The sequence below is a fragment of the Mchenga conophoros genome, linkage group LG3 (assembly GCF_057382185.1).
Source record: "Mchenga conophoros isolate Kocher_MC1m ecotype Shallow Benthic linkage group LG3, M_conophoros_male_GT1.1, whole genome shotgun sequence".
NCBI classification, from domain to species: Eukaryota; Metazoa; Chordata; class Actinopteri; order Cichliformes; family Cichlidae; genus Mchenga; species Mchenga conophoros.
The window spans coordinates 84,086,671-84,113,273 of record NC_140528.1 but is presented as its reverse complement, the minus strand read 5'-3'; the positions used below and the strand labels follow the sequence as shown (position 1 = coordinate 84,113,273).

General features: G+C 42.7%; 1 protein-coding gene and 1 pseudogene across 2 annotated transcripts in view; one reads left to right on the top strand and one right to left on the bottom strand.

The window, feature by feature from the left end:
* Window positions 1-22,364, bottom strand: part of LOC146581185 (NACHT, LRR and PYD domains-containing protein 12-like) — a 503,983-nt pseudogene extending 481,619 nt beyond the window's left edge. Inside the window, exons 1-9 of the transcript XR_014891307.1 lie at window positions 21,813-22,364; window positions 20,848-21,089; window positions 19,271-20,731; window positions 18,940-19,154; window positions 16,179-16,355; window positions 14,265-14,441; window positions 11,910-12,107; window positions 9,363-9,539; window positions 7,025-7,201 (exon numbers count right to left, since the gene is read on the bottom strand). The product of XR_014891307.1 is annotated as an NACHT, LRR and PYD domains-containing protein 12-like (transcript). The remainder of the gene's footprint in view (window positions 1-7,024; window positions 7,202-9,362; window positions 9,540-11,909; window positions 12,108-14,264; window positions 14,442-16,178; window positions 16,356-18,939; window positions 19,155-19,270; window positions 20,732-20,847; window positions 21,090-21,812) is intronic.
* Window positions 1-26,603, top strand: part of LOC146581175 (protein NLRC3-like) — a 442,961-nt gene that overhangs the window by 164,374 nt on the left and 251,984 nt on the right. The window lies entirely within an intron of this gene.

Here is a 26,603-nt window from a genome sequence, read left to right as displayed (position 1 = left end):
AGATTTTAGTGTTTCTCACAGCACCAACTATGCAGTGATCACTCAGGTCGTTGGCAAAAACTGCAGATGTGGAAAACTTACGCAGCATATTAGTTAAAAAAGGTCAATAAGAGCAGATTTATCTGGGTGTTTAGGATCAAGGCATGTGAGGCTTTAAATAATTTGAGTTAGTTTTAAAAACAAGCAGCGTGCCTTAAAATCATCAGATACAGAAGAAAGCCAGTCCCAATGAAAATCATCCATCTGAAAGACGTCATTAAAATGCAGCTCAGATAAAAGTTGAACCAGAGACGGTGATGTGCTGGGGGAAGCAGGTGGAGGCTGATAGCAGCCAACAACAGTCTGATTTCCAAACAGATCAATAGTTAAGGCCAAGATTTCAAATGGCTGAGGTGCAGATGGAGAGAACAAGACTTGAGCAGCAAGACAGACCTTCACATAAACTTCCAGACCTCCGCCTTTTCTGGGACAGTCTGAGAGCTAAATGTTAAATCCATCAGTTGCTACGTTTTTATCCAGTAAAGGTTTGGAAAGTCTCAGAAACAACAATGATACCAGCACCGCTTGAACAGGCCCAGATTCCAATCATATCCATGTTAGGAAGCACACGACGTGATGCACGTGTAACCCAGACAGTTTTTAACATCTGCTGGTGTTTCACATTCAGCCAGAGGCCCAGGGTTAGGTTGGATACCAGACAATAATAAAAGCATCGTTATTAGACTCTAGAGCTCGTTTATAGCTGACACCATATGTAGAGTATAAGTTCACACAGAGACGATGACATTTTTCTAAAACCAGCAAACAATAAACAAGAAATGTAACAAGAGTTTCAGAAGAAGCTGTTTTACAGAGAAATGATTCCCTGAAGACAAAATTATTATTATCATCTTTATTTCTCCAGGTGAAAATTTAATTGAGATTAAAAATGTTGTTTTCAAGAGAGACCTGGCATCATGGCAGAAAGAGTCAGAAATACATCATAATTCAAACAAATACAAAATAGGAGAAACATCCTACATAAACTTCATAAAGTTTCATTAACAGACTTTGAACAATGGACTTCAAACTTCCCCCCAAAACAACAGAAACACATTTGAAGATAATGAATGACATTTATCCCTCTAAAGAAGGACTTAGACTACGATTTAATATGAATGAGAACATGTTCATAAATGGATGCAATCAAAGATTTCATCAATCCCTGATTTAGAGACAACAGAACATTTGGTTTGATTTCACAAGATAAGAATGACGACTGAGTTGGAAGATTGTTTTATGTTTAGTCAAATCTTTCATACATAAAGTCGGATTACAAAATCATCCCCTAAGTTTGTTGTTTTATTCAAGGAATTGAAATTATAGAGAAAATCTGTGAAATGACTTAAAGAAAACAAACCACAAAAACTCTATGATGCTCTAAACCCCCTGGTTTAGGTCGGCAACCTTTCTGATGATGAGTGCATCTAACATTTCCTCAGAAATCAATGCGCCATATGACTGCATTAGCAATAAATTACACACTTTGTAGAACCACTTTATAGGATTATATTTGTTTGCAGCAATCAGCGAATAGTTATCAGCTATTTTGAAACAAAAAAAGACTTTTTATCCATAACAGCAAATGACCTGTACAACAGAAAATACAAATGCTATTCATGGTCTCCTCACAACAATGATAAGAAAAATAAACCGGGCCAATATGTCATGTTTGTTAATACAGGGACACACATGTTAATGTGATCTCTGGTCTCCCACTCAGAGACACAGGTCTCCGAGTGTCCAGCATTCAGACCTGAGGACTCTCTTCATGTGAGAGAAAATCTGCTCACACAGATATGTAGAGCAGAATACTGTCAATAAGACCTCTGCAATGTTCTGAAGACAGTTAAACCTTTCAGGTAGTGATGTCCAGCAGGTGGAAATGCAGCTCCATGAACTCCAGAGTCTTGTTGGTATAACTGTCAGCTACTTAGAAAAGGATCCTGGTGTTATTTGTCTCTCAGAAACAGTTCATAACTTCCCATCAACACATTCATGTCACCTAAAAGGTAAACCTGTTTCTCCATCACCTGTTCAGCTCTGATGATTCAGTAAGGACATCTCCTGGTTTCATCTTCATGTTTCCCTCTCACCACATATCCAAACCGATATCCTGACCAGCAGCTTTACAGCTGTGGCTCCAGCAAACATCAGCTGATACTAGAAATTAATATTAAATAAATTCTAACAACAGCTGATCAAGCTTAAACGTGCTGCTGTTGTTTAGCGCGACATCCGCTGGTTTCCTCTTTCTGGCGCAAAGTGGGCGATAAACAAGAGAGAAAAGCCGATCAGCTGATCATTTATCAGTTTCATGATTGAAGTAGCAACGGGAGAGAGAGGGGAGAGAATGACAGTGTAAAGACACAGAATGAATCCAGCTTTGTGTCTTTTCCATTCTAGCTGAAGTCCGGGACAAACTGTGTTCCTTCTCAGCTCAACACGAAACGCGTAATATTTTCTCTGAATACGAGACGATTCTGTTTTTTACAGGATGGTTGGAAACTCTACTAAAATAAAGTTCACTATCAGTAACATCAGAGCACCCACCCAGTTGTATAGAAACTCCGTCATGCTAGCTAGTACGCAGTACGAGTTATTGTAACTGACTGTAAAAAGTCAGCACAAGGAAAATAAACTCCACCTAAACTTGGTTTATATCTGACCCAGATAGACTGCAGGTCATAACTTACCTGAAGTTCAGTTCACCTGACACTCGGACCGGCGGCCGCCTCGGGTCTCTGCTCCTCCTGGGTTGCCGACCCCTGCTCTAAAGCATCTGATTTGGATTCCTGAGATCAAATATATTTTCCTTTGGCTTTGTTTTCTTCCCATTTGTGGCTTTAATGTAGTGTTACATCCTCTTTGTTTGCTTCCATCTGTATACATGTCCAGATTCACTGTTATGTTTCTATTCTTACATTGCTGTGTGATCACTGTTCCCTCTGCTGACTGATGTGACCTTTTGTATCTTACACTGATACTTGTCATATTTGTATCTGCACCTAAAAGATAAAAAGTTTTCCATGCTAAAACACAGCTCCACCTCCTGCAGTTCTCCCTCTGAACCACTAGATGTCTCTGTTATCTAAATGAAGACGTGCAGCACAGCAACCACAGCAGCGCTCAGATCACACGTGTCCTGTTATTATGTATAAAAGCATGAAACAGGTGAGACAGGTGGGATCAATATTAATGTTGTGGAAATATATGAAAAAGCAACAGAAGAGTGAAAACATTTCGTGTTTCTAGAAAGATCTTTCAGCTCATAGCTGCTCACAGACTGTATTTACAAGTGACAAACTGCAACTCTACAGTACATCTACAGTATATATCAAATATATTCTGTATTATATATCCCTCCTAGTTTGAGTTTGGACTTTCATTCATTAGAAGAACCTTGGTGTGTCCACTCTGAGCTCTGTAAGAACCCCAACAACAAGCCCAACAATCCAGATGGACGGTTCCAGCTGTTAACTGGAGGAATTCCATCCAAACATCTGCTCTCACTAAATTCTTCCTCACCTACAGACTGTGTTCTTCACTGCTTTAAACTTGGAAATGAATGCAGTCATTGGTCTGCGTGCTGCTTTGTTCAGAGAGCTGATTGGCTGTTGACGGTATCAGCCGTTACCATGGTGACCATAAAGGTCAGAAACAGGAAGTGTTTGTGTCCAATCCTGAAGCCTGTCACCATTCTCCTCTCACAGCTTCACTGAGAAGCTGCAGCTTTACAGGAGACACTGGATCTTTGTTTCATACTGACTGTTTAGTACAATACTGCTGACAGCACCACCCACTCACTCCATCACTCTACTTACAGCAGAGTCTCCAGTCTGTAGTCTGGACTCTGCTGAAGATCAGACAGCTGCTTCACATCTGGATCCTTCAGGTTGTTCCAGCTCAGCTCCAGCTCTCTCAGATGGGAGGGGTTGGACTTCAGTGCTGCTGCCAGATAATCACAGCTGATCTTTGACAAACCACAGTTCCTCAATCTGTATAAAGAAAGAAAGATGTAAGTTTATTAGACAAAGTGTGAGCTTGAAATCATTCAGTGTTTCATCATCTGTTCAGAGCTGAAGAAGGTTCAGAATGTAGAAGTTTAGAAAATGGAAACTCCAAACAGCTGAAGCCAACAGGAAGCAGCTTCAAACAAGAAACTGTGCAGCGTTTCAGACTATATGTCCTGATGCAGCCAGTTGGATTTTGGAGATTTGAACAAGGAGCAAAGATGAATGTGATGCTGAATCAGCAGAAGACTTGGACTCATTTGATTCCAGCTTTGATATCATTGATTTCAATGAAGAGCTTTGTGATTGTAGCAAAGGGCTGGTAGCTCTGAGAGTCCCACTGATGAGGTGTTTGTGTGGAAATCTCTTAGTGGGACCAAAGAGAGAAAAAGCCCTGGACCTGATGCTGTGGGAGGGAAATGATTGAAGTGTGCTGTGAGGAACTGACTGGGAGATTTTCACACATTTTCCAGTCCTCCTTGGAACAACAGGAAGTTTCCAGCATATAGGTTAAGTGTCCTATGGCACTCAGTAGGTATGGGTACCAGTATCCGGTGCCATTATGGCACCAGTTCTGACATAAACGGTAGTAATGTTGGGATTTAAATATGTATTCTTAGTGTTTATTTGCTGATTATATTGTTTTATGTATTTTAATAAGAGAGGGCCAGCTCTGAGTAGAGTCTGAGACAAAAGTACTGACAGGAAACTGCATGCTTTTGCAGAGCACTGGAGGTGCAGACAGAAAGTGAAACTAAGCAGAGTGTTTTGATCAAAACTTCGGAAATATATAAATAACCATGCTGGCTGCTGCTGCTTTCAGACCTGAGCGCGTGTGTTCGTGTTTTCAGGTCTCGGTTCCCGGGAATGTAAATAAAGATAATTTTTTTTAGCTTTGACCATCCTGGGTCGAGTCTTTCTTTGCCGCAAAAAGAATTCAAAGAACAAAATTTAATAGTAACCAGACCAAAAAGCAGTGCACATTTTGGTGCTTTTTTTTTCTGAGATGTCATACACTTTAGATTCTAGCCAATCATTTTACCTTTCCAAGGATAGTAGACGGGCCCAGGTACGTACATTCTTTTACAGCAAAGCTACAGATTAAAAATGCCCAAGGCGAAGCGGTCAAAGTCTGGCTGTACTTCACAGCAAAAGATGTAAATTCAGCAGCCTGCAACAAGTGCTTTAAGGTGATACTGTACAAAGGAGGTAACACCTTGAATCTGATGAAACACCTGGCGACGCATAGCGTTTTTTTAAAAGCTGAGAAATGCACCATATTTGATAGCTTGCTGCAAGACCGAGCGCTTCTACTGCGGCTGTGGTGCCTGTTATCAGACCCGGAGTTAGCAACATCCCCCAAGAACCCGAAGAGGAGAGTCCTGGCCCCTAGCCCTGCCAGTGTAGCAGAAATGATGAAGATGATGATGGCAGAAACAGCTGTTCTTCTCTGGGTGAGTAGCGTAATGTTGTTCGTGTGTAATTTACGTTGAGTAGGCTAACCAATTTATTATATTAATGCATGTAAGGTGAACTAGCAAACACCGTCGTAGTTAAATGCGGCTGTCTTCTTGTTTGATGGCAGATGCTCCCTTCACCCTGGCCAAAAAGGCTAAAATGACCAAAGAAAAAGAGGAAACCAGCTAAACATGAGAGGTTTTTGGACAAAGTTTATGTTCTCCATTCTTTAAACACCGGCACTGTTTCAAAAGTACGGGGTTGGCACTGGTATCAGATAAAACCTAAACGATACCCATCCCTAGCACTCAGTGATCTGAAGCTTCAAATAGAACTAAGACTTCCTCCACTAGGTGGCAGTGTCTGATGAGAAAGTGTTAGTGGAGCTGGCCTGGAGTCAGAAACAGGAAGATGCAGGATTTGGGCTGAAATGGGGAAAAGTGGTTAGCACTAGTGCCTTAAAGCAAGAAGGTTGTAGGTTGAAGCTAGTTGGCCTTTCTGTGGAGGTTGGATGTTCTCCCACAGTCCAATGAAATGCTGCTTAGGTTCATTGGTGCTTGTAAATTGGCTGTAGGTGTGGATGTGAGAGAGTGCTTCTCTGTGTCTCTCTGTTGGCCCTGTGATGGACTGCTCACCTGTGCAGGTGGACCACGCCTCTTGCCCTATGACAGCTAGGGCACAGGCTGCAGCCCTGTGAGCCTAAGCTGAATAAACAGTTAGCAAAAATGATCCATAGATGGCCTGAAATCCCCCAGTTAGCAGTTTGGTAGATAGCTATGACATGCTAATCCCATCCAGCAGCTGTATTCTACCTGTAAGCTGATCCCTGCTGAGCCAAAGCACTTTTTCATATACAAATTACAACCTTTAATAGAAACCTATTGGTCAGCATCTTATTAGCCTGCTGTTAGCTTCATTCCACAGAAAACTGAGAGAAACTAACAGAGTTGATAAAGAATAAAGATAAATGTGCTTATTTTAAGCCTTTGAAGTGCTTCAGGCGATCTCTGTCCACTTCTGTCCACTCATTCATTCATGTAAGCTTTCTAATGCAGCTTTGATCTTCACAGTCTGCTTCATGAAACTCATTCTAACCCTGAATGTCAGAGTGTTCCTCCTTCTCTTTCCCATCATTCATGCTGGCAGTGGAGGAGATTTGGATGTTGGACTGTGTTTTGGATGATGTGTGTATGTTTGTGTTGGACTGCTGTCTGTAAAGCAAACGCACATTTTGATTTGGATTTCAGTGTCAGACAGACTTTAAGGTGGATTGAAGAGTTTGCGAGTTTCACAGTGAATTATCCAGTGGAGGATTTTTCTTCTTCTTTGAAGGTTTGAAATGTGAACATTGTTCTGCTGGAGTCAATGGACTAAACCAGGGAAGAAGAAAACAGACTTTACCATGAAGATCCTCAGTGTGGATCAGTATAATATCAGCCTGATGTCTGCAGTTTAGTGTCAGCACAACTTTCACATCATATTCATCTCAGCACAACTAAAACATGCTGACTGACCTCAGAGTTTCAAGTCCACATCCTGGACTCTCCAGGAAACCACACAGATGCTTCACTCCTGAATCCTGCAGCTTGTTGTTGTAGCTCAGGTCCAGCTCTCTCAGATGGGAGGGGTTGGACTTCAGTGCTGCTGCCAGATAATCACAGCTGATCTCTGACAAACCACAGTGCCAAAATCTGTATAAAGAATGAAAGATGTAAGTTTATTAGACAAAGTGTGAGCTTGAAATCATTCAGTGTTTCATCATCTGTTCAGAGCTGAAGAAGGTTCAGAATGTAGAAGTTTAGAAAATGGAAACTCCAAACAGCTGAAGCCAACAGGAAGCAGCTTCAAACAAACACAACAAGAGAAAAAACTCTGAATGTTTCACACTAAAGTCGTACATTTATCATAAAAACAGGACAAAGACCTGAAAAAGTCGTGTTTTTCCTTCCAGGAACCACAAGGCTTCACTTTTAAAGGTGAAGTGTGAAAGAAATGGACATATTTGAAGTCCAACACCTTTTTCCAGTCACATTATTTAAGCAGACAGACTCCAAGCTCATTTTCATTCCAACAAGTCATCTTCTGACCTGGACTAACAACACTTGTCTCTATGTTCAGCTGGCTGTGAGACCAGTGCTCAGGGAGCGTCTACAAAGTGCAACACTGAAAGAACATCACACACTCATTTGCTTCCAGCACTTTCACACAAACATCTACTGTCATTATTGTCATCAAACTCTGTGGATCCTTTATTGCAAATTCAAACGGGATCAAATGGTCAGACAAAAGAGGGTTATGAGGAAATATGATGAAATGTTGTGTATTAGCAGCAAGTTATTGAATCATTTTCCTCAGAAACCAAACAAAATGATTGACAAACATGTTTTTACAAACTCAGTGTTGGACTTGGTTCAGCAGGATAAGCTGATGTTTAAAGGCTTTTGAATCTCGCTGTATGAGAGTCCAGTTATTACTCAACATTTATGTGTGATGTTCTTTCAGTGTTGCACTTTGTAGACGCTCCCTGAGCCTCACAGCCAGCTGCACATGGACCAGCTGACATTACCCAGCATTAGAGGCGGGTGTAAAAAAATGGATTTTCCTATTTAAATGGTTTTAATTTGAATAAAGCGATGTTGATTCATTCAATCCTGAGTCGATTTTTAATATCAATGTATTTTGCCAGAATCTCAGGTTAAAGCTCCCAAAAGTATTTCAACAACAAGCAAATAGATAAAACAGTAAATGAGAGCAGCTAAACGCACAAAGATGGAAACACAGAGCGTGGATCGTTCACTCGACGGCACGTACACGGACACGCCGTCGGGGCTGAAAGTGGACAGCTCACAGATCCTGAAGCTGCAGGTTTCATCTGTCTCCAACCAAAACTGACTGAACCAGCAGCAGAAGAAGATCCAAACTACGCTTTACGTTTGATGAACATCGTCATGAATTCTCTCTGACTTTGACGTTTACTTCCTGCACAGCTCTCTCTCTCTCTCAGTGTACTTCAAGAACAGTTTACCTTCAAAAATCTGTTTCCTGCATTATTCACTGCTTATTACGCACCAGTCTGCTGTTGTGTTCACTGCTGTCGGCCTCCGAAAACAAAGCCTCATTTCTGCTGTTCAATACTGAAGAAATTTAAACCTTTTAAAATGATGACAGATTACAAACTCTCAGCTGTGTCTGTAATCAAACCTCTGTAACTTTGCTTCACTTCAGCAGCATCAGCTCATGTTCACATGTTGATTCATGGTTTGCTTCAGTTTTTGATGGACTGCAGAATATTTTGAAAGTTATCTGCTATAAAAAGCCAGAACAGGAAAATCTGCTTCATGTGTTTCTGTTTGATCCTCAGTGACTTTGACACAAAGGCCTCTGCTGTGATGATCACACCTCTGATCAAGTCTCACAGTGTCAGCTTTGTTTTTATACATATGGATATGTGCTGATAAATGATCAGAATTATAATAATATTTCCCACTGTCTGCTGTGTGCCGTGACCTTTGACCTGCTAAAGACAGTCAGCTGTGGATTATTCATTGTTGTGTCTGATACTTAGAACTGTGAGGAAGAACACTACACAGTTAATCAGGGTCCCCTCTCTCTGAATCAGGAAAGGTGGGCAGGCCGCGTGTGGGCCGCGGGCCATACGTTGAGTCTCACTGTTTGAAATGTGAACATTGTTCTGCTGCAGTCAATGGACTAAACCAGAGAAGAAGAAAACAGACTTTACCATGAAGATCCTCAGTGTGGATCAGTATAATATCAGCCTGATGTCTGCAGTTTAGTGTCAGCACAACTTTCACATCATATTCATCTCAGCACAACTAAAACATGCTGACTGACCTCAGAGTTTCAAGTCCACATCCTGGACTCTCCAGGAAACCACACAGATGCTTCACTCCTGAATCCTGCAGCTTGTTGTTGCCGCTCAGGTCCAGCTCTCTCAGATGGGAGGGGTTGGACTTCAGCGCTGCTGCCAGATAATCACAGCTGATCTCTGACAAACCACAGCCCCTCAATCTGTATAAAGAATGAAAGATGTAAGTTTATTAGACAAAGTGTGAGCTTGAAATCATTCAGTGTTTCATCATCTGTTCAGAGCTGAAGAAGGTTCAGAATGTAGAAGTTTAGAAAATGGAAACTCCAAACAGCTGAAGCCAACAGGAAGCAGCTTCAAACAGGAAACTGTGCAGAGTTTCAGACTATATGTCCTGATGCAGCCAGTTGGATTTTGGAGATTTGAATCTCTGTTCTGTGACTAAGTCCTTGAATCATTTCTTCCAGTTGGTCCAACAAGACAGACTAAGTGTTGGACATGTGTTGTGGCTCCATTATGGGAGCTTCTAAATGTGATGTGATGGCCCCTCTGGGTCTGTCAGGTCACAGCACTGAAGAGAGCTCAAACTGGGCACACAGTTGTTCCAGTCTGGACCAAAGACTCTATACTGGGACTGAGGGACTGCTTTGACTGCAGCCACTGGGACTTTTTAAAGGCTCATGTTCTCACTTGGATCATCGATTTCTACTTACATTTCTTTCTGGGAAAAATGGGGATTACTTTGGAAACAGGAAGTATTTTCCCCAATAAGCAGCCCTGGATTAGTAAATCACTCCAACATGTTCTCAGGCAGAAGAAGCTGTCTTGTTATGAGGGAGAGAAGAAAAAGATTGAGGCACAGAAACTTGTTGAAAGAGAGATAAAGCAGCTAAAATCAGGTGTCAAAGTAAAGCAGAGGATGAGCTGAATAAAGGACACTCAAGGCTGGCTTGGAAAGGAATGAAGTCCATGGTGGGGATGCAGAACAAGGAGCAAAGATGAATGTGATGCTGAATCAGCAGAAGACTTGGACTCATTGGATTCCAGCTTTGATATCATTGATTTCAATGAAGAGCTTTGTGATTGTAGCAAAGGGCTGGTAGCTCTGAGAGTCCCACTGATGAGGTGTTTGTGTGGAAATCTCTTAGTGGGAGCAAAGAGAGAAAAAGCCCTGGTCCTGATGCTGTGGGAGGGAAATGATTGAAGTGTGCTGTGAGGAACTGACTGGCAGATTTTCACACATTTTCCAGTCCTCCTTGGAACAACAGGAAGTTCCCAGCATATGGAAACAAAGGTTAAGTGTCCTATGGCACTCAGTGATGATGGTGCTGTGGCCCCACCACCTCCACCTCTTTGTAAAGGAACTAACTGTAATCTGAAGCTTCAAATGGAACTAAGACTTCCTCCACTAGGTGGCAGTGTCTGATGAGAAAGTGTTAGTGGAGCTGGCCTGGAGTCAGAAACAGGAAGATGCAGGATTTGGGCTGAAATGGGGAAAAGTGGTTTGCACTAGTGCCTTAAAGCAAGAAGGTTGTAGGTTGAAGCTTGTTGGCCTTTCTGTGGAGGTTGGATGTTCTCCCACAGTCCAATGAAATGCTGCTTAGGTTCATTGGTGCTTCTAAATTGGCTGTAGGTGTGGATGTGAGAGAGTGCTTCTCTGTCTCTCTCTGTTGGCCCTGTGATGGACTGCTCACCTGTGCAGGTGGACCACGCCTCTTGCCCTATGACAGCTAGGGCACAGGCTGCAGCCCTGTGAGCCTAAGCTGAATAAACAGTTAGCAAAAATGATCCATAGATGGCCTGAAATCCCCCAGTTAGCAGTTTGGTAGATAGCTATGACATGCTAATCCCATCCAGCAGCTGTATTCTACCTGTAAGCTGATCCCTGCTGAGCCAAAGCACTTTTTCATATACAAATTACAACCTTTAATAGAAACCTATTGGTCAGCATCTTATTAGCCTGCTGTTAGCTTCATTCCACAGAAAACTGAGAGAAACTAACAGAGTTGATAAAGAATAAAGAGAAATGTGCTGATTTAAAGCCTTTGAAGTGCTTCAGATGATCTCTGTCCACTTCTGTCCACTCATTCATTCATGTAAGCTTTCTAATGCAGCTTTGATCTTCACAGTCTGCTTCATGAAACTCATTCTAACCCTGAATGTCAGAGTGTTCCTCCTTCTCTTTCCCATCATTCATGCTGGCAGTGGAGGAGATTTGGATGTTGGACTGTGTTTTGGATGATGTGTGTATGTTTGTGTTGGACTGCTGTCTGTAAAGCAAACGCACATTTTGCTTTGGATTTCAGTGTCAGACAGACTTTAAGGTGGAATGAAGAGTTGGAGAGTTTCACAGTGAATTATCCAGTGGAGGATTTTTCTTCTTCTTTGAAGGTTTGAAATGTGAACATTGTTCTGCTGCAGTCAATGGACTAAACCAGAGAAGAAGAAAACAGACTTTACCATGAAGATCCTCAGTGTGGATCAGTATAATATCAGCCTGATGTCTGCAGTTTAGTGTCAGCACAACTTTCACATCATATTCATCTCAGCACAACTAAAACATGCTGACTGACCTCAGAGTTTCAAGTCCACATCCTGGACTCTCCAGGAAACCACACAGATGCTTCACTCCTGAATCCTGCAGCTTGTTCTTGGTCGAAGACCAGGAGTACTCATTACTCAGGTCCAGCTGTCTCAGATGGGAGGGGTTGGACTTCAGTGCTGCTGCCAGATAATCACAGCTGATCTCTGACAAACCACAGCCCCTCAATCTGTATAACGAATGAAAGATGTAAGTTTATTAGACAAAGTGTGAGCTTGAAATCATTCAGTGTTTCATCATCTGTTCAGAGCTGAAGAAGGTTCAGAATGTAGAAGTTTAGAAAATGGAAACTCCAAACAGCTGAAGCCAACAGGAAGCAGCTTCAAACAAACACAACAAGAGAAAAAACTCTGAATGTTTCACATTAAAGTCGTACATTTATCATAAAAACAGGACAAAGACTTGAAAAAGTCGTGTTTTTCCTTCCAGGAGCCACAAGGCTTCACTTTTAAAGGTGAAGTGTGAAAGAAATGGACATATTTGAAGTCCAACACCTTTTTCCAGTCACATTATTAAAGCAGACAAACTACAAGCTCATTTTCATTCCAACAAGTCATCTTCTGACCTGGACTAACAACACTGGTCTCTATGTGCAGCTGGCTGTGAGACCAGTGCTCAGGGAGCGTCTACAAAGTGCAACACTGAAAGAACATCACACACTCATTTGCTTCCAGCACTTTCACACAAACATCTACTGTCATTATTGTCACCAAACTCTGTGGATCCTTTATTGCAAATTCAAATGGGATCAAATGGTCAGACAAAAGAGGGTTATGAGGAAATATGATGAAATGTTGTGTATTAGCAGCAAGTTATTGAATCATTTTCCTCAGAAACCAAACAAAATGATTGACAAACATGTTTTTACAAACTCAGTGTTGGACTTGGATCAGCAGGATAAGCTGATGTTTAAAGGCATTTGAGTCTCGCTGTATGAGAGTCCAGTTATTACTCAATATTTATGGATGATGTTCTTTCAGTGTTGCACTTTGTAGACGCTCCCTGAGCCTCACAGCCAGCTGCACATGGACCAGCTGACATTACCCAGCATTAGAGGCGGGTGTAAAAAAATGGATTTTCCTATTTAAATGGTTTTTAATTTGAATAAAGCGATGTTGATTCATTCAATCCTGAATCGATTTTTAATATAAATGTATTTTGCCAGAATCTCAGGTTAAAGCTCCCAAAAGTATTTCAACAACAAGCAAACAGATAAAACAGTAAATGAGAGCAGCTAAACACACAAAGATGGAAACACAGAGCGTGGATCGTTCACTCGACGGCACGTACACGGACACGCCGTCGGGGCTGAAAGTGGACAGCTCACAGATCCTGAAGCTGCAGGTTTCATCTGTCTCCAACCAAAACTGAGTGAACCAGAAGCAGAAGAAGATCCAAACTACGCTTTACGTTTGATGAACATCGTCATGAATTCTCTCTGACTTTGACGTTTACTTCCTGCACAGCTCTCTCTCTCTCAGTGTACTTCAAGAACAGTTTACCTTCAAAAATCTGTTTCCTGCATTATTCACTGCTTATTACGCACCAGTCTGCTGTTGTGTTCACTGCTGTCGGCCTCCGAAAACAAAGCCTCATTTCTGCTGTTCAATACTGAAGAAATGTAAACCTTTTAAAATGATGACAGATTACAAACTCTCAGCTGTGTCTGTAATCAAACCTCTGTAACTTTGCTTCCCTTCAGCAGCATCAGCTCATGTTCACATGTTGATTCATGGTTTGCTTCAGTTTTTGATGGACTGCAGAATATTTTGAAGGTTATCTGCTATAAAAAGCCAGAACAGGAAAATCTGCTTCATGTGTTTCTGTTTGATCCTCAGTGACTTTGACACAAAGGCCTCTGCTGTGATGATCACACCTCTGATCAAGTCTCACAGTGTCAGCTTTGTTTTTATACATATGGATATGTGCTGATAAATGATCAGAATTATAATCTTTCCCACTGTCTGCTGTGTGCCGTGACCTTTGACCTGCTAAAGACAGTCAGCTGTGGATTATTCATTGTTGTGTCTGATACTTAGAACTGTGAGGAAGAACACTACACAGTTAATCAGGGTCCCCTCTCTCTGAATCAGGAAAGGTGGGCAGGCCGCGTGTGGGCCGCGGGCCATACGTTGAGTCTCACTGTTTGAAATGTGAACATTGTTCTGCTGCAGTCAATGGACTAAACCAGAGAAGAAGAAAACAGACTTTACCATGAAGATCCTCAGTGTGGATCAGTATAATATCAGCCTGATGTCTGCAGTTTAGTGTCAGCACAACTTTCACATCATATTCATCTCAGCACAACTAAAACATGCTGACTGACCTCAGAGTTTCAAGTCCACATCCTGGACTCTCCAGGAAACCACACAGATGCTTCACTCCTGAATCCTGCAGCTTTTTGTTGTAGGTCAGGTCCCAGCTCTCTCAGATGGGAGGGGTTGGACTTCAGTGCTGCTGCCAGATAATCACAGCTGATCTCTGACAAACCACAGCCCACAATCTGTATAAAGAATGAAAGATGTAAGTTTATTAGACAAAGTGCTTGAAATCATTCAGTGTTTCATCATCTGTTCAGAGCTGAAGAAGGTTCAGAATGTAGAAGTTTAGAAAATGGAAACTCCAAACAGCTGAAGCCAACAGGAAGCAGCTTCAAACAAACACAACAAGAGAAAAAACTCTGAATGTTTCACATTAAAGTCCTACATTTATCATAAAAACAGGACAAAGACTTGAAAAAGTCGTGTTTTTCCTTCCAGGAACCACAAGGCTTCACTTTTAAAGTTGAAGTGTGAAAGAAATGGACATATTTGAAGTCCAACACCTTTTTCCAGTCACATTATTAAAGCAGACAAACTACAAGCTCATTTTCATTCCAACAAGTCATCTTCTGACCTGGACTAACAACACTGGTCTCTATGTGCAGCTGGCTGTGAGACCAGTGCTCAGGGAGCGTCTACAAAGTGCAACACTGAAAGAACATCACACACTCATTTGCTTCCATCATCCAACCTGAAGAGGAAACAGAGACGCCTCCCCTTCAAAGTAAAAGCTGCTCCTTTTGGACACAGTATCAAAGAAAGTCTACAGTATAACATAGAAGACAGAACAAAGTTTTGGTTGCGTTTAATTGTGCAGAAATGAAACTACACTAAGCTCAATTATGTGACAGACATTTCATCCCATGTCAGTTTGGCCTCATCCTGGGCCGGATTATCCAGCACACACTCTGACCACAGGCCCAGGGGCCACGCACAGCTGGGCTCCATCCAAGAGACAGGAAACAAACCAACACAATAATAAAAAGCACCATGTGATCTTCTTACATCTTCAAGACAAACATAGTAAAAACATGAGCATATTTGTTTCCTGATAAAATGATGTGACAGGTAGAACAGAGTAAAGTGGTGGTGTTACAGCCTTTCTCCCCTCTGCTGCCGAGGCTGTTAGTCTCTCCCAAACTCAGCTACAGGACTTCCAAATGAATGAAAGCAGCAGAAGTGGCTTTACAAATGAAAGAGGAAGAGGAGAAGAAGAGGAGAGGGCGGCCACCCTGACCATCACTCCAGCTGAAAACATCACACTTCCATTAAAGTTGGTGAGAAAATGTTGAGCAGGATGAGCTGCTGGCTAATCTGGAGGCTGTAGCAGCAGCTCACAGTCACAGTGGATTTCCACTCATGAAAAAGCTCTGGCTGCTTCATTTCTCATCTCATATCAGAGACTTTAAAGCTTCACTGAAGCTGTACTGTGATGCTTCCATATCCCAGTGAGGCCTCCATAATGATTTCAGCTGTTCTGTACACACACTGTGTGCCCTGTATGGCTCAAAGTCTCTGCAGCCTGTTTTTATCTGCTATCATCAGATCTTCATCATCCTCATCCACATCCCTCACACACTCTACAGCCTCATCAGCACTGACTTCATCTTCACTGACTGATGGAGCACAACATGAACCTGTGGAGGCTGAAACACTGTCCTGTCAAACATCTCCCCGTCACCACTCCACTTCTGTCAGCCTTTAAATGAACCCTGCTCAAGTCTGTCACTTCTGTTTGGAGCCAAAAGGAAAAACTGTTGTTCAGTCGTTTGGAAAGACAACATTTCTGAAAGCACTCAAACTTCTTCACATTTGTCTTCAGACACATCCTGAACATTTAGGAACTAAAGAAATTTTCAAACATCAATCAAAGACCTGAAATATAGAAAAACAACAACAGCCGCAGTCAGTGAACTCACCCCAGAGTCTCCAGTTGACAGTTTGGACTCTCCAGTCCAGCACACAGAAGCTTCACACCTGAATCCTGCAGGCTGAGGTTTCTACTCATGTCCAGCTCTGTCAGATGGGAGGGGTTGGACTTCAGAGCTGAGGCCACAACTTCACAGTGAGACTCTTTGAGTCCACACTGAGTCAGTCTGTGATGATAGAAAATATAAAATGTGTTATTATAAAAGCAGAAAATCTGCATTATAAACACAGACTGAATGTATATGAAGACAAAACAGAGTGAGGTCATAATCTGATGAATCTGCTCTTCACATCTGTGCTTCAGCTCCTCTTACTGTGTTTGACATGACACAACGATTGAGTCTCTCTCAGACCTGCAGACTTTTAATGAGAATCTTTGTTTGGCTTTAATCTGCAGATGAAGGAGGAAGATGGTGTCACATTTAGGCTTCCATAATGTCCACAGTCTGTCACTGAGATCTGATCCAGAGTCAGAGTGAAGACACACATTTGGACTGTTTCCTGTTTTGACTCCAGAACATTTTGAATGAGTTCAGCTCAGTGAAGAGTTCCAGCTGGAAAGATGATCTCTGTTTGCTACCTGCTGTCAGGTACGACTGTTCACGTCCACACGCAGGAAAAACCTGCTGACTGTTACCAAACGGAGCAGAAATCTCATCACTGGACAATAATGATGAATGAACTCAGAGCTGCTGATATCAGATCTGATTTCAGGGGAACTAAACACAGAAATGATTGGCTCATTTTAGCTTTCTGAGCCATTATCTGCTGGTGTGTCGCTAGTTGGCAGAAAATGATTTGTATTCCTGTTCAGGGCTTCAGTGTTTATGAGTCCAGATCCAGGTGACAGCAAGTCAAAATGATGTTACCTGTCTGTGTCCAGCAGCAGCCTGTATTCACTTTGAATATTGTTATAACCTGACATGGATCCGTTTGTCTTTGATTGGTTTGTAAATGAGCAGAGTGAAGCTGACCCCCCACCCACTTGAAACGTAAAGGCAAATAGGCGGAGCGGTTAGTGCTACGTTTGTGCAGATTTGTGCAGGTAAAATTAGCGTTTGTGCTGCTACGGTTTCCGAGATATTAATGAAAATGTAAAGGTCAACCAGCCCCCCCACATTACCCAAATCCAACAAAAGTGGTATCAAACGTTTGTGCTACGTTTGTGCTGGTTTGTGCTGCAAAGATTTTCGTTTGTGCTGCTATCATTTTAAAGATATTAATAACAATTTCTAGAGGTCATCAGAGGTCAACCAGCCCCCCCACATTAATTAAATCAAACAAAATGGGTGTCAATCAACTGTGCTACGTTTGTGCTGGTTTGTGCTGCTAAAATTTTCGTTTGTGCTGCTTCTGTTTTAAAGATATTAATGAAAATGTAAAGGTCAAAAGGTCAACCAGCCCCCCCACATTACCCAAATCCAACAAAAGTAGTATCAAACGTTTGTGCTACGTTTGTGCTGGTTTGTGCTGCAGAAATTTTTGTTTGTGCCGTTATTATTTTAAAGATATTAACAAAAATTTCTAGAGGTCAACCAGCCCCCCCATATTAATGGAATCAAACAAAATGGATGTCAAACGTTTGTGCTGGTTTGTGCTGCAAAAATGTTTGTTTGTGCTGCTAACATTTTAAAATGTTTAATAAAATAACGTCTTGATGCGTGCTTAATCATCCAGGTAAGTAAATCCCAAAAGGTTGATCTTTCGCCATCCTACAATGCTGTGATTGTAGCCATTCCCCACTTTCTGTGAATGGTACTCATGGCCATTGATCAATAGGCTTTGATTAGTTGTCATTGATCAATGGTCATAATAATTTGCATACTAACAATCATGGAATTAACCCCCCAGCACATTGTTCATTCAGTGGCGCTAGTTTCCTTCACTATGCAAATGTACTGTTTATATGGTTGGGGAAACCTACAGTCAGCTGAGACTGAAGAAGTGAGTGACGAAACGTTTCTCCAACTGAAAATGTCCAGATGAACAGAATCAACCTTTTGGGATTTACAAACAAAAATTTTGTAAATGTCACTGTTTCCATTGGACCTGAGTGACGTACAAAGACAGAGAGGGAGAGAAAGGAGAGAGAGGATGGAGACAGCAAAGAGGGAGCAAACACAAACAGGTGAGAGTGGACAGGTGACCAAGGTCAGCAACCAATCAGAGAGCTTCTGTTTGACCCACAGTCACTGATGATGACTGCACATAACCAAGCAGTGTGTTACTCTGATATCAAATATGGATCCTGCTCTTATAATAATGATCATCAGATGATGTTATTGTGTTATTTTGTAGCTGAATACGATGTTTGTGTGATTATCAGTGAAAGAAGCAGTGAGGAGGATGGAGAGAGAGAGAGGACAGAGGGTGAAGTTAGAAACACTAAAAGGATTTTTCATGGATTTCATGGATGATTTGAGTGATTTCCAGCAGGACACTTAAACATGTCAGTGGACGTCCTAAAGAACATATTCACTGATATGAAACGTGTCATTGAACAGGATTAATATCAGTGGAAACATGGTGGAAACAGCTGTGACTGCATGGATGTGACACACTTCAAATCTGTTCTCCACTCTTGGATTTGGGATCCATGGAGCTGCTGCTGAGTCTGTACAATAAAGGAATGGTGTGGAAGGTTGCAGCGTACGGACACAAACACTTTGTGGTTACAATCTGATTTTATTTTCAACATTAAACTACTAACCTACACTGATCAATGATGTTAATGATCACATCTGGACTCACCCAGCCTTTCTGCAGTTCCTCACAGCTGGAATCAGTCTCTGTCGTCCCTGCTCTGATGTGTTGTACTTCTGCAGGTCCAACTCATCCAGAACCTCCTCTGACATCTGCAGCATGAAGGCCAGAGCTGAGCACTGGATCTCAGAGAGTTTCTTCTCTGATCTGTTCTCTGACTTCAGGAACTCTTGGATCTCCTGATGTACTGAGAGGTCGTTCATCTCCATCAGACAGTGGAAGATGTTGATGCTTCTGTCAGGAGAGATTTCATCACTGTTCATCTCCTTCAGGTTGTTGATGACTCTCTGGATGGTTTCTGGACTGATCTCTGTCTGACCCAGCAGACCTACTAAGAGTCTCTGGTTGGACTCCAGACAGAGGCCATGAAGGAAGCGAACAAACAGGTCCAGGTGGCCATTTTTACTCTGGAGGGATTTATACATGACTCTCTCAAGGAAATCATCCAGAGAGGACTCGTTGTATTTTTGTCCCAAGAAGTTCTCCAGCACCTCTGTCTTCCTGCTGGTGTGACAGTGGAACATGTAGACTGCAGCCAGAAACTCCTGAATGCTCAGATGAACAAAGCAGTAGACTGGTTTCTGGAAGATCACACACTCTCTTTTGAAGATCTCTGTACAAACTCCTGAGTACACCGAGGCCTCTGTCACATCCAGACCACACTGCTCCAGGTCTTCTTGGTAGAACATGATGTTTCCTTTCTCCAGATGTTCAAACGCCAGCCTCCCCAGCTTCAGAAGAACTTCCCTGTCAGCCTCCGTCAGCTCCTGTGGACTCGTCTCACGTCCCTCATGGTACTTGTTCTTCTTCCTCTTTGTCTGAACCAGCAGGAAGTGTGAGTACATGTCAGTCAGGGTCTTGGGCAGCTCTCCTCTCTGCTCTGTAGTCAACATGTGCTCCAGAACTGTAGCAGTGATCCAGCAGAAGACTGGGATACTACACATGATGTGGAGGCTCCTGGATGTCTTCATGTGGGAGATGATTCTGCTGGACAGCTCTTCATCACTGAATCTCCTCCTGAAGTACTCCTCCTTCTGGGCGTCAGTGAAGCCTCGTACTTCTGTTAGCCTGTCAACACATGTAGGAGGGATCTGATTGGCTGCTGCGGGTCGGGAAGTTATCCAGACGAGAGCCGAGGGAAGCAGATTCCCCTGGATGAGGTTTGTCAGCAGCTGGCTGACTGATGACTTCTGTGTGACATCAGACAGCAGCTTCCTGTTGGTGAAATCCAATGAAAGTCTGCTTTCATCCAGGCCGTCAAAGATGAACAAAAGCTGAGAGACAGCCAGCTTCTCTGCTGTGACCTTCTGTAATGTTGGATGGAAAACATGGAGCAGCTCCAGAAGACTGTACTGCTCATCTCTGATCAGGTTCAGCTCCCTGAATGAAAGCAGAACCACCACACTGACATGTTGGTTCTCCAAGCCCTCTGCCCAGTCCAGAGTGAACTTCTGCACTGAGAAGGTTTTTCCAACACCAGCCACGCCGTTGGTCAGAACCACTCTGATGGGTCTCTGTTGGTCAGGTAAGGCTTTAAAGATGTCCTGGCACCTGATTGGAGCGTCATGGAGGGTGTCCATCTTGGAAGCTGTCTCCAGCTGCCTCACCTCATGTTGGGTATGAACCTCTTCACTCTGTCCCTCTGTGATGTAGAGCTCAGTGTAGATCCTGTTGAGGAGGGTTCTACTTCCTGTTTCATCACTTCCTTCAGTCACACGTTCACATCTCCTCCTCAGACTGATCTTATGTTCATCTAAAACCTCCTGCAGACCAACATCTGCTGAAAGAAAGAAAAACAATGAGACTAAAGAGAAAGAAAACTCTTCAATGTCTGAACAACACAAGAAGTCCAGTTTTCAGAAATGAGTCCATCAGCAGACAGATGTTCAGTCTTACTTTGTACACAGCTGCTCTGACTGGCTGTCTGCAGTCCAGCTCTGCTTCTGGATCTTTCTCCACACTGGGGACAGGAGGAGTCTCCTGATGAAGCAGACTGGTCCCAGTATGAGGAGATGCACTGTCTGCAGAACCAGTGTCCACAGCTGGTAGAGACTGGATCCTTCAGGACGTCCTGACACAAAGCACAGCAGGACAGCTGCTCCTCCTCACAAACACCACTCCTCTTCCTCTTCCTCTCTCTGTGAACACATTTCTTCATCACTAAAACATTTACTGTCAGTGAAAAACATCCAGATGTGACCAAACTGCAGTTCCTCACAGTTCCTTTGATGTCATCAACACTAATGAGCTGCTCTTCCTGTCTGCCTGTCTCATTAAACACTGAGTGATGAATACAAACTCAACACTTCCTGCAGACTTCCTGACTTCACAATAAAAGCTTTCCATCAGAGAGACAGTTATGACTTTCACTGTTTTACAGCCGCTGTGTGCAGATTATCTGGGTCAGTTCACTCTGAAGCAGCTTAGAAGTATCCGTGTAGAGCCGTGGTCTGACACACAGAGACTTCTGATTTTCTCTATTTAAACAAACATGATGAAGATGAGCAGGTTTCTCTTCTAGTATAAACTCTGTGTCTCTCTGGCTGGCTCATGATGGCTTTTCAGGTTTTATGTTTTGCTCTCTCCTGCTATGGTTTTGCCTGCCTGGGTGGAGCTTGTAATGGCCTCTCGTTCTTGGTCCACACAGCTATGATGATTACACCACCTGTTGCTGATTCACCTGGGTTTACCGGTAACCATTTAACGCTGCGGCATGGAGCAGTTTGTCGCTGGGACATTGACCCTCCTGTGTTCATGATCTCAGCTCTTTGCTAAGAAATCTCTCTCTAAATTCACCAGTTGGGTTAACTTTGAGTATACTTTGAGTAAATATTTCCCCGGACCTGGTTACAGACGCTTACCTGTGACTCCCGTGTGTGGCTGTGTGAGTGGAGAGCAGGACAAGAGTGACTGAAGAGGAGTGAGAGTGGACTCCCTTCCCTCTTTTCCCTGGAGCCCTGGACCCCCTCCCCAACTCACTGTACATATATAGAGCACTGTGGTTCACCCCTTTGGTAAATAAACTGTCACCTTTTTGTTTGTCAGAACTCAGTCTGTGCTTGAGTTCCTCTGTTAGCCATGACATTTTGTTGGTTCTCTCTCTTCAGGTCCCTGTAAGTGTTTGATCTAAAACATTATATTTATTCTGCTTTGATTGTTTTGTGTGCTGAGGGACATTGTTGCACGATCCACTTTTTCTTATCACTCAAATATCCTGATACTTTCAGAAAGTTGGAGAGCTCTCCTGGCTTGCTTAGTCTTTGCTCTGTACTGCAGTACTTCCACTGGTTTCACTGGACAAGTCTGCATGTGAATCTACAACTGATCTGACATTGTGGCACAAACACAGTAAACAAACACTACGAGCACCTTGTTTCATGTGCAGTGGCTTTCTTCTCATTCTGTTACTGAACACTGTATGAAAAGCCTCTCACTGCCAGCATTCTTCCAGCCCCACGACAACAAGACCAACTCACATCTTCACAACACCAAGAATTTTTCCCCTTTTCTTTGGAGAAACTGAGAAGCCAATAGGATTGTAGCTCAAACTTGCCCACAGTCCTGCTTCATCACTGCTCACTCCTACCTGTGTTGGTGCTCAGTGGACAGTCATTAGGGTTGCCAACTCCCTGAAAAATAAATAAGGGGCACCTCGTGGCCAGGGCCGGGCAACCTAGTTGTCTTCACCCTTCCCAGTGTGGTAGCTCTTTTTTGTGTGTGTGAAATTATTTTTTAACCATTTGACTTGAACTTGATTTAAGCAGATGCATATTCTTTGTGATATGACCATATGAGAAACAAATGATCATTTGGCCATTTATTTTTAGCTCAAAATGACAACATTAACACAGTAAAACAGGTCTCTTTCTTAAACAGAAGCCTGTCATGCTTAACTTTTGAGAATATAAGTAAATCTTTCTTTAAAAGAACTCTGTCCTGCTTAACTTAAAATTATATAAATTAATAGAAAACAATAGAACGAAAAATATTCTTGTAACAGTGCACATTTAGTGCATTTAGTACAATTGGCTTCAGTTGAGGTATTATTTCAGCTTTTCTAAAGCTAATCAGCTGCTCCTGTTTGTAAACCCACTTGTTCCCATGATTACACATCATAACTCATCATCATTATTCATCTATGTATTACTTTTATGTATTAGTCATCTATTTGTTGTAATCATCTATCCTTGCAGTTGTTTATCACACAAAATAAATTATATTATCACACTTCTGGCCACATAGCGCTGATATTCACCGCACATGCCCATATTAACCTTAACCAGAGGGTTTAAAAAACAAACCAGTGTTTACTAGGGGTGCAACGATACACAAAATTCACGGTTTGGTTTGGTTCGATACTTTGGTGTCACGGTTCGATATTTTTTCGATACAAAAAAAATGTTCATGCCTTTTTAATTTGTCATTTATTAAAATTATAAATATATATTTTAACTCAAAAGTACAGTTTTTAAATTTAACCCTAACCCTTGTGCGTGTTTTTTATTTTGACAGCGAATGCGCACCTGCGGACCACTTATGTGCAGCCCTGGTTATTTAGCTCGTCATATTGCAGCCACAGAAAATTCTTTTGTCCATGAAACCATAAAGCTGCACTTTCTTTTTGCCTTATAGTCTGATTTGTCATAACTTCTCCGTTTTGTGGTAAGCTTTTCTTTGGCTGTCACTTCTTCACCCTGACCTTGTCTTATTTGGCTCAGCAGAACTAAAATATATATCCTGCTGCTTTTACACACTCACTCACATAAGCTCAGCGATTCTCTGCGCGATCAACCTCTCACATGTTTAAGCTTGCTGCGTGAGATTTCACTTGTCATGTTTGCATAGTAAGCTAACAATTAATAAGACGATGTCAGAGGAATTGGTGCACAAATTATCATCACTCACAGATCAGTGCTGTCGCTCTCTATACACAGTTTGCGCGATTGCAAAGTGAAAGCAAAAAAACAAGCGCAAATTCAAACGCGATTTCAATATGTCACATATTGATAGTGGCTCACCGATGCCAATGACATAATTACCCAGCTACATTTCTGAAAGAATGCAAAAGCATTGACATATATTTTTCCTTCCTACAATAGCCCGACGGGCAGGGAAGAGATAGATTTTGGTAGCCCGTCTGAAAAAAATCGCTAGCCCCAGGACGTCGGGCTAGCGATTTTGCGAGCCCTGTATCTGATTGAGGAATCACTCATCTTTGGAAAAGAGAGTTTATTACAGAGAAATGTCTCTTTCCAAAATAAAAGCTATACTATCCGCTTCTTCTGGGCTATATTCTCAGCAGCATATTAAACATGTCAGGTCCCCATAAGGAGAATCATGTGCTAACGGCTGTCTAAATGACTCGGCTAAAGTTAGTAGCATGCTTGTTGTTTTTGTCTTTGCACTAGGATGATGTCGGCGTAAATGTGCAGTCATATTCGTTGTGTTCCCACTAGTGCTTTCAGGTTGATCTCGTTGAAATGACCTTAACGCCACAACACGGCAAATCTCCGTTAACGAGCTACCGCCGATCGCCCGTGCATGGGGCTAGACGGCCAACACGTTAACCAGCTAACTGCGCTAACACACTAGTTCACACCAATGTAATTGAGCATTGCGTGGCACATCCAACATACTGTTTTACTTTAGTCCATGACTCGCTTACCTTCAGGGTCATACGTCACATGAAAACCAAAATAATTCCAAACGCCAGATCTGAATGAGGGTGGGGAGGTCCATCTTGCAAGGAGAGCTTAACTTCTGTCTTGCTAGCTTGCCCTGCGCTCTTCCTTCTGACTATGCTGTCTGTGTTGAGCGCTCAGTGGATCTGCGCTGGACAGTGCAGCCTAGGCGGAGTAGTCGAACGCAGATTCACTGAGCGCTCAACACAGACAGCATCGTCAGAAGGAAAGTTGATAAAATAAATTACAAATGTTGTATTGTTCGAAAGCACTGTATCGAACGGTTCAATATCGATACGAATATTGTTGCACCCCTAGTGTTTACATACCATATCTGGCTTCTGCCGTGGCCTGGTGGACAAAAAATTGGTTAAGGGTTCCCCGAGCTTTCACGCCCCTCATGTTCTTCATGTGCCCCCACCATTAGAAGCATGCCTATGGAAAAAGTGCGCCGGCACACAGTGCAGTGCGCTTTATAGGTGTTATGGTGACCTTTTCCAGCCAGGTGTTTCCCTTTTCCCATTCCTCCCTGTACTTTTGCAGCCTTTTTTCTTTCTCTGAGGGGAACAAACATTGCTGCTCTAATGCTGGGCTCACACTGTGCGATTTTTGGCCCATTTTGAGACGATTTTGAGTCGTGCGACCGATTTGGTGATCGGCCCGATTTTGGCCTTCATCGTGCATCGTGTAGTATACGTGGGGTAACGAGAAGCGATTAACACCTCGAGCAGCTCCGATCATCAATCGCTCGTGAGCCGCTCACACTGCTCACGCGCAAACACGTAAACGTCGGTGAAAAAGACGGAGCAGCACGGCTGTGCAGCGTGTGATCTGGACACAAGCGATGGAGGCACAACTTGTAGAACTTTGGAAAGCTCATCCGAGCCTTTTCGATGTGGCCTCACAAAATTATCACGACCACAACAACCGTGAAAATAGTTGGATTTACACTGCTGCTCATTCACAGCTGCCTGATCAGTGTTTTTCATTAGCAATTTAGCAAAGTTGATGGTGGTGGTTTGTGTGTCTGTGTGAGTGAAAGACAGAGAGAGAGACAGATTTTCTGTTTATAACCTTCATTTTATGGAGGCACAGTGTGAGCACTCAGGTCGCATCAGAGCATCGGGCGGTATAGTGTGAGACCTGCATCGTGACCTACCAACTTCTAACCCCTGCGAGTCAATCGTGCAGTTTGAGCAGGAGCTGAATAACGTGACTGAAAAAATCGCACAGTGTCTGCCCAGCTTTAGGTGTACTGTCGTCCGAGACTTGCACCGCAGTGTCGGCGTTTGTTTCCCTGTTGGCCATGCTTCTTGTTGTGGTCATCTGTTGTCTTCCGGTATTTCTCCGCAAGCGACCTTTCCTCGACCAATGAGATGAGCGGTAATCTGAATTGTCATACTCGAATTGTCAGCTCATTGGTCACAAAGCAGGAGAGGGGCTGGAATTATGTTTTCAAACAAAGCGTTAATTCCATAAACATTTATAGACCACTTTTGATTCTCACTGTATTACGGGACAAAGTGCGTCCCTTATTAGCTCAATACGGGACGTGTACTTTTGTTTCTAAATACGGGACGATTCCGTTTTTTAAGGGACGGTTGGCAACCCCTAACAGTCATAGCCTGCTGCTAGCATGAATGCTAAACGTACTGCTGTGGATGATCAGCAGAAAAACATGTGGTCAGTTTGACTGTTTGCTGTATTTAAAGTGTTTTCTCAGTTCGTCTGTATTCAAAGTGCATTCGGGGCTTTAGCTGACAGCTCTTTGTGCTAACAAACTAAACTCTCTTAGTTTAAGCCAGCAGACTTTACCAAACACAAAGCCTGCTGCTGCCTCCATGGGTTAGCTTGTGTGACTGGTGTTTGCACCAATGAAATCTAAATCACACTAATGTGTCCTCCAAGGTGTTTGGTGGGAGCACTGAGTGAAACATAAGAGCTCTGGTTAAGCCTCATCAGCTGGATAGG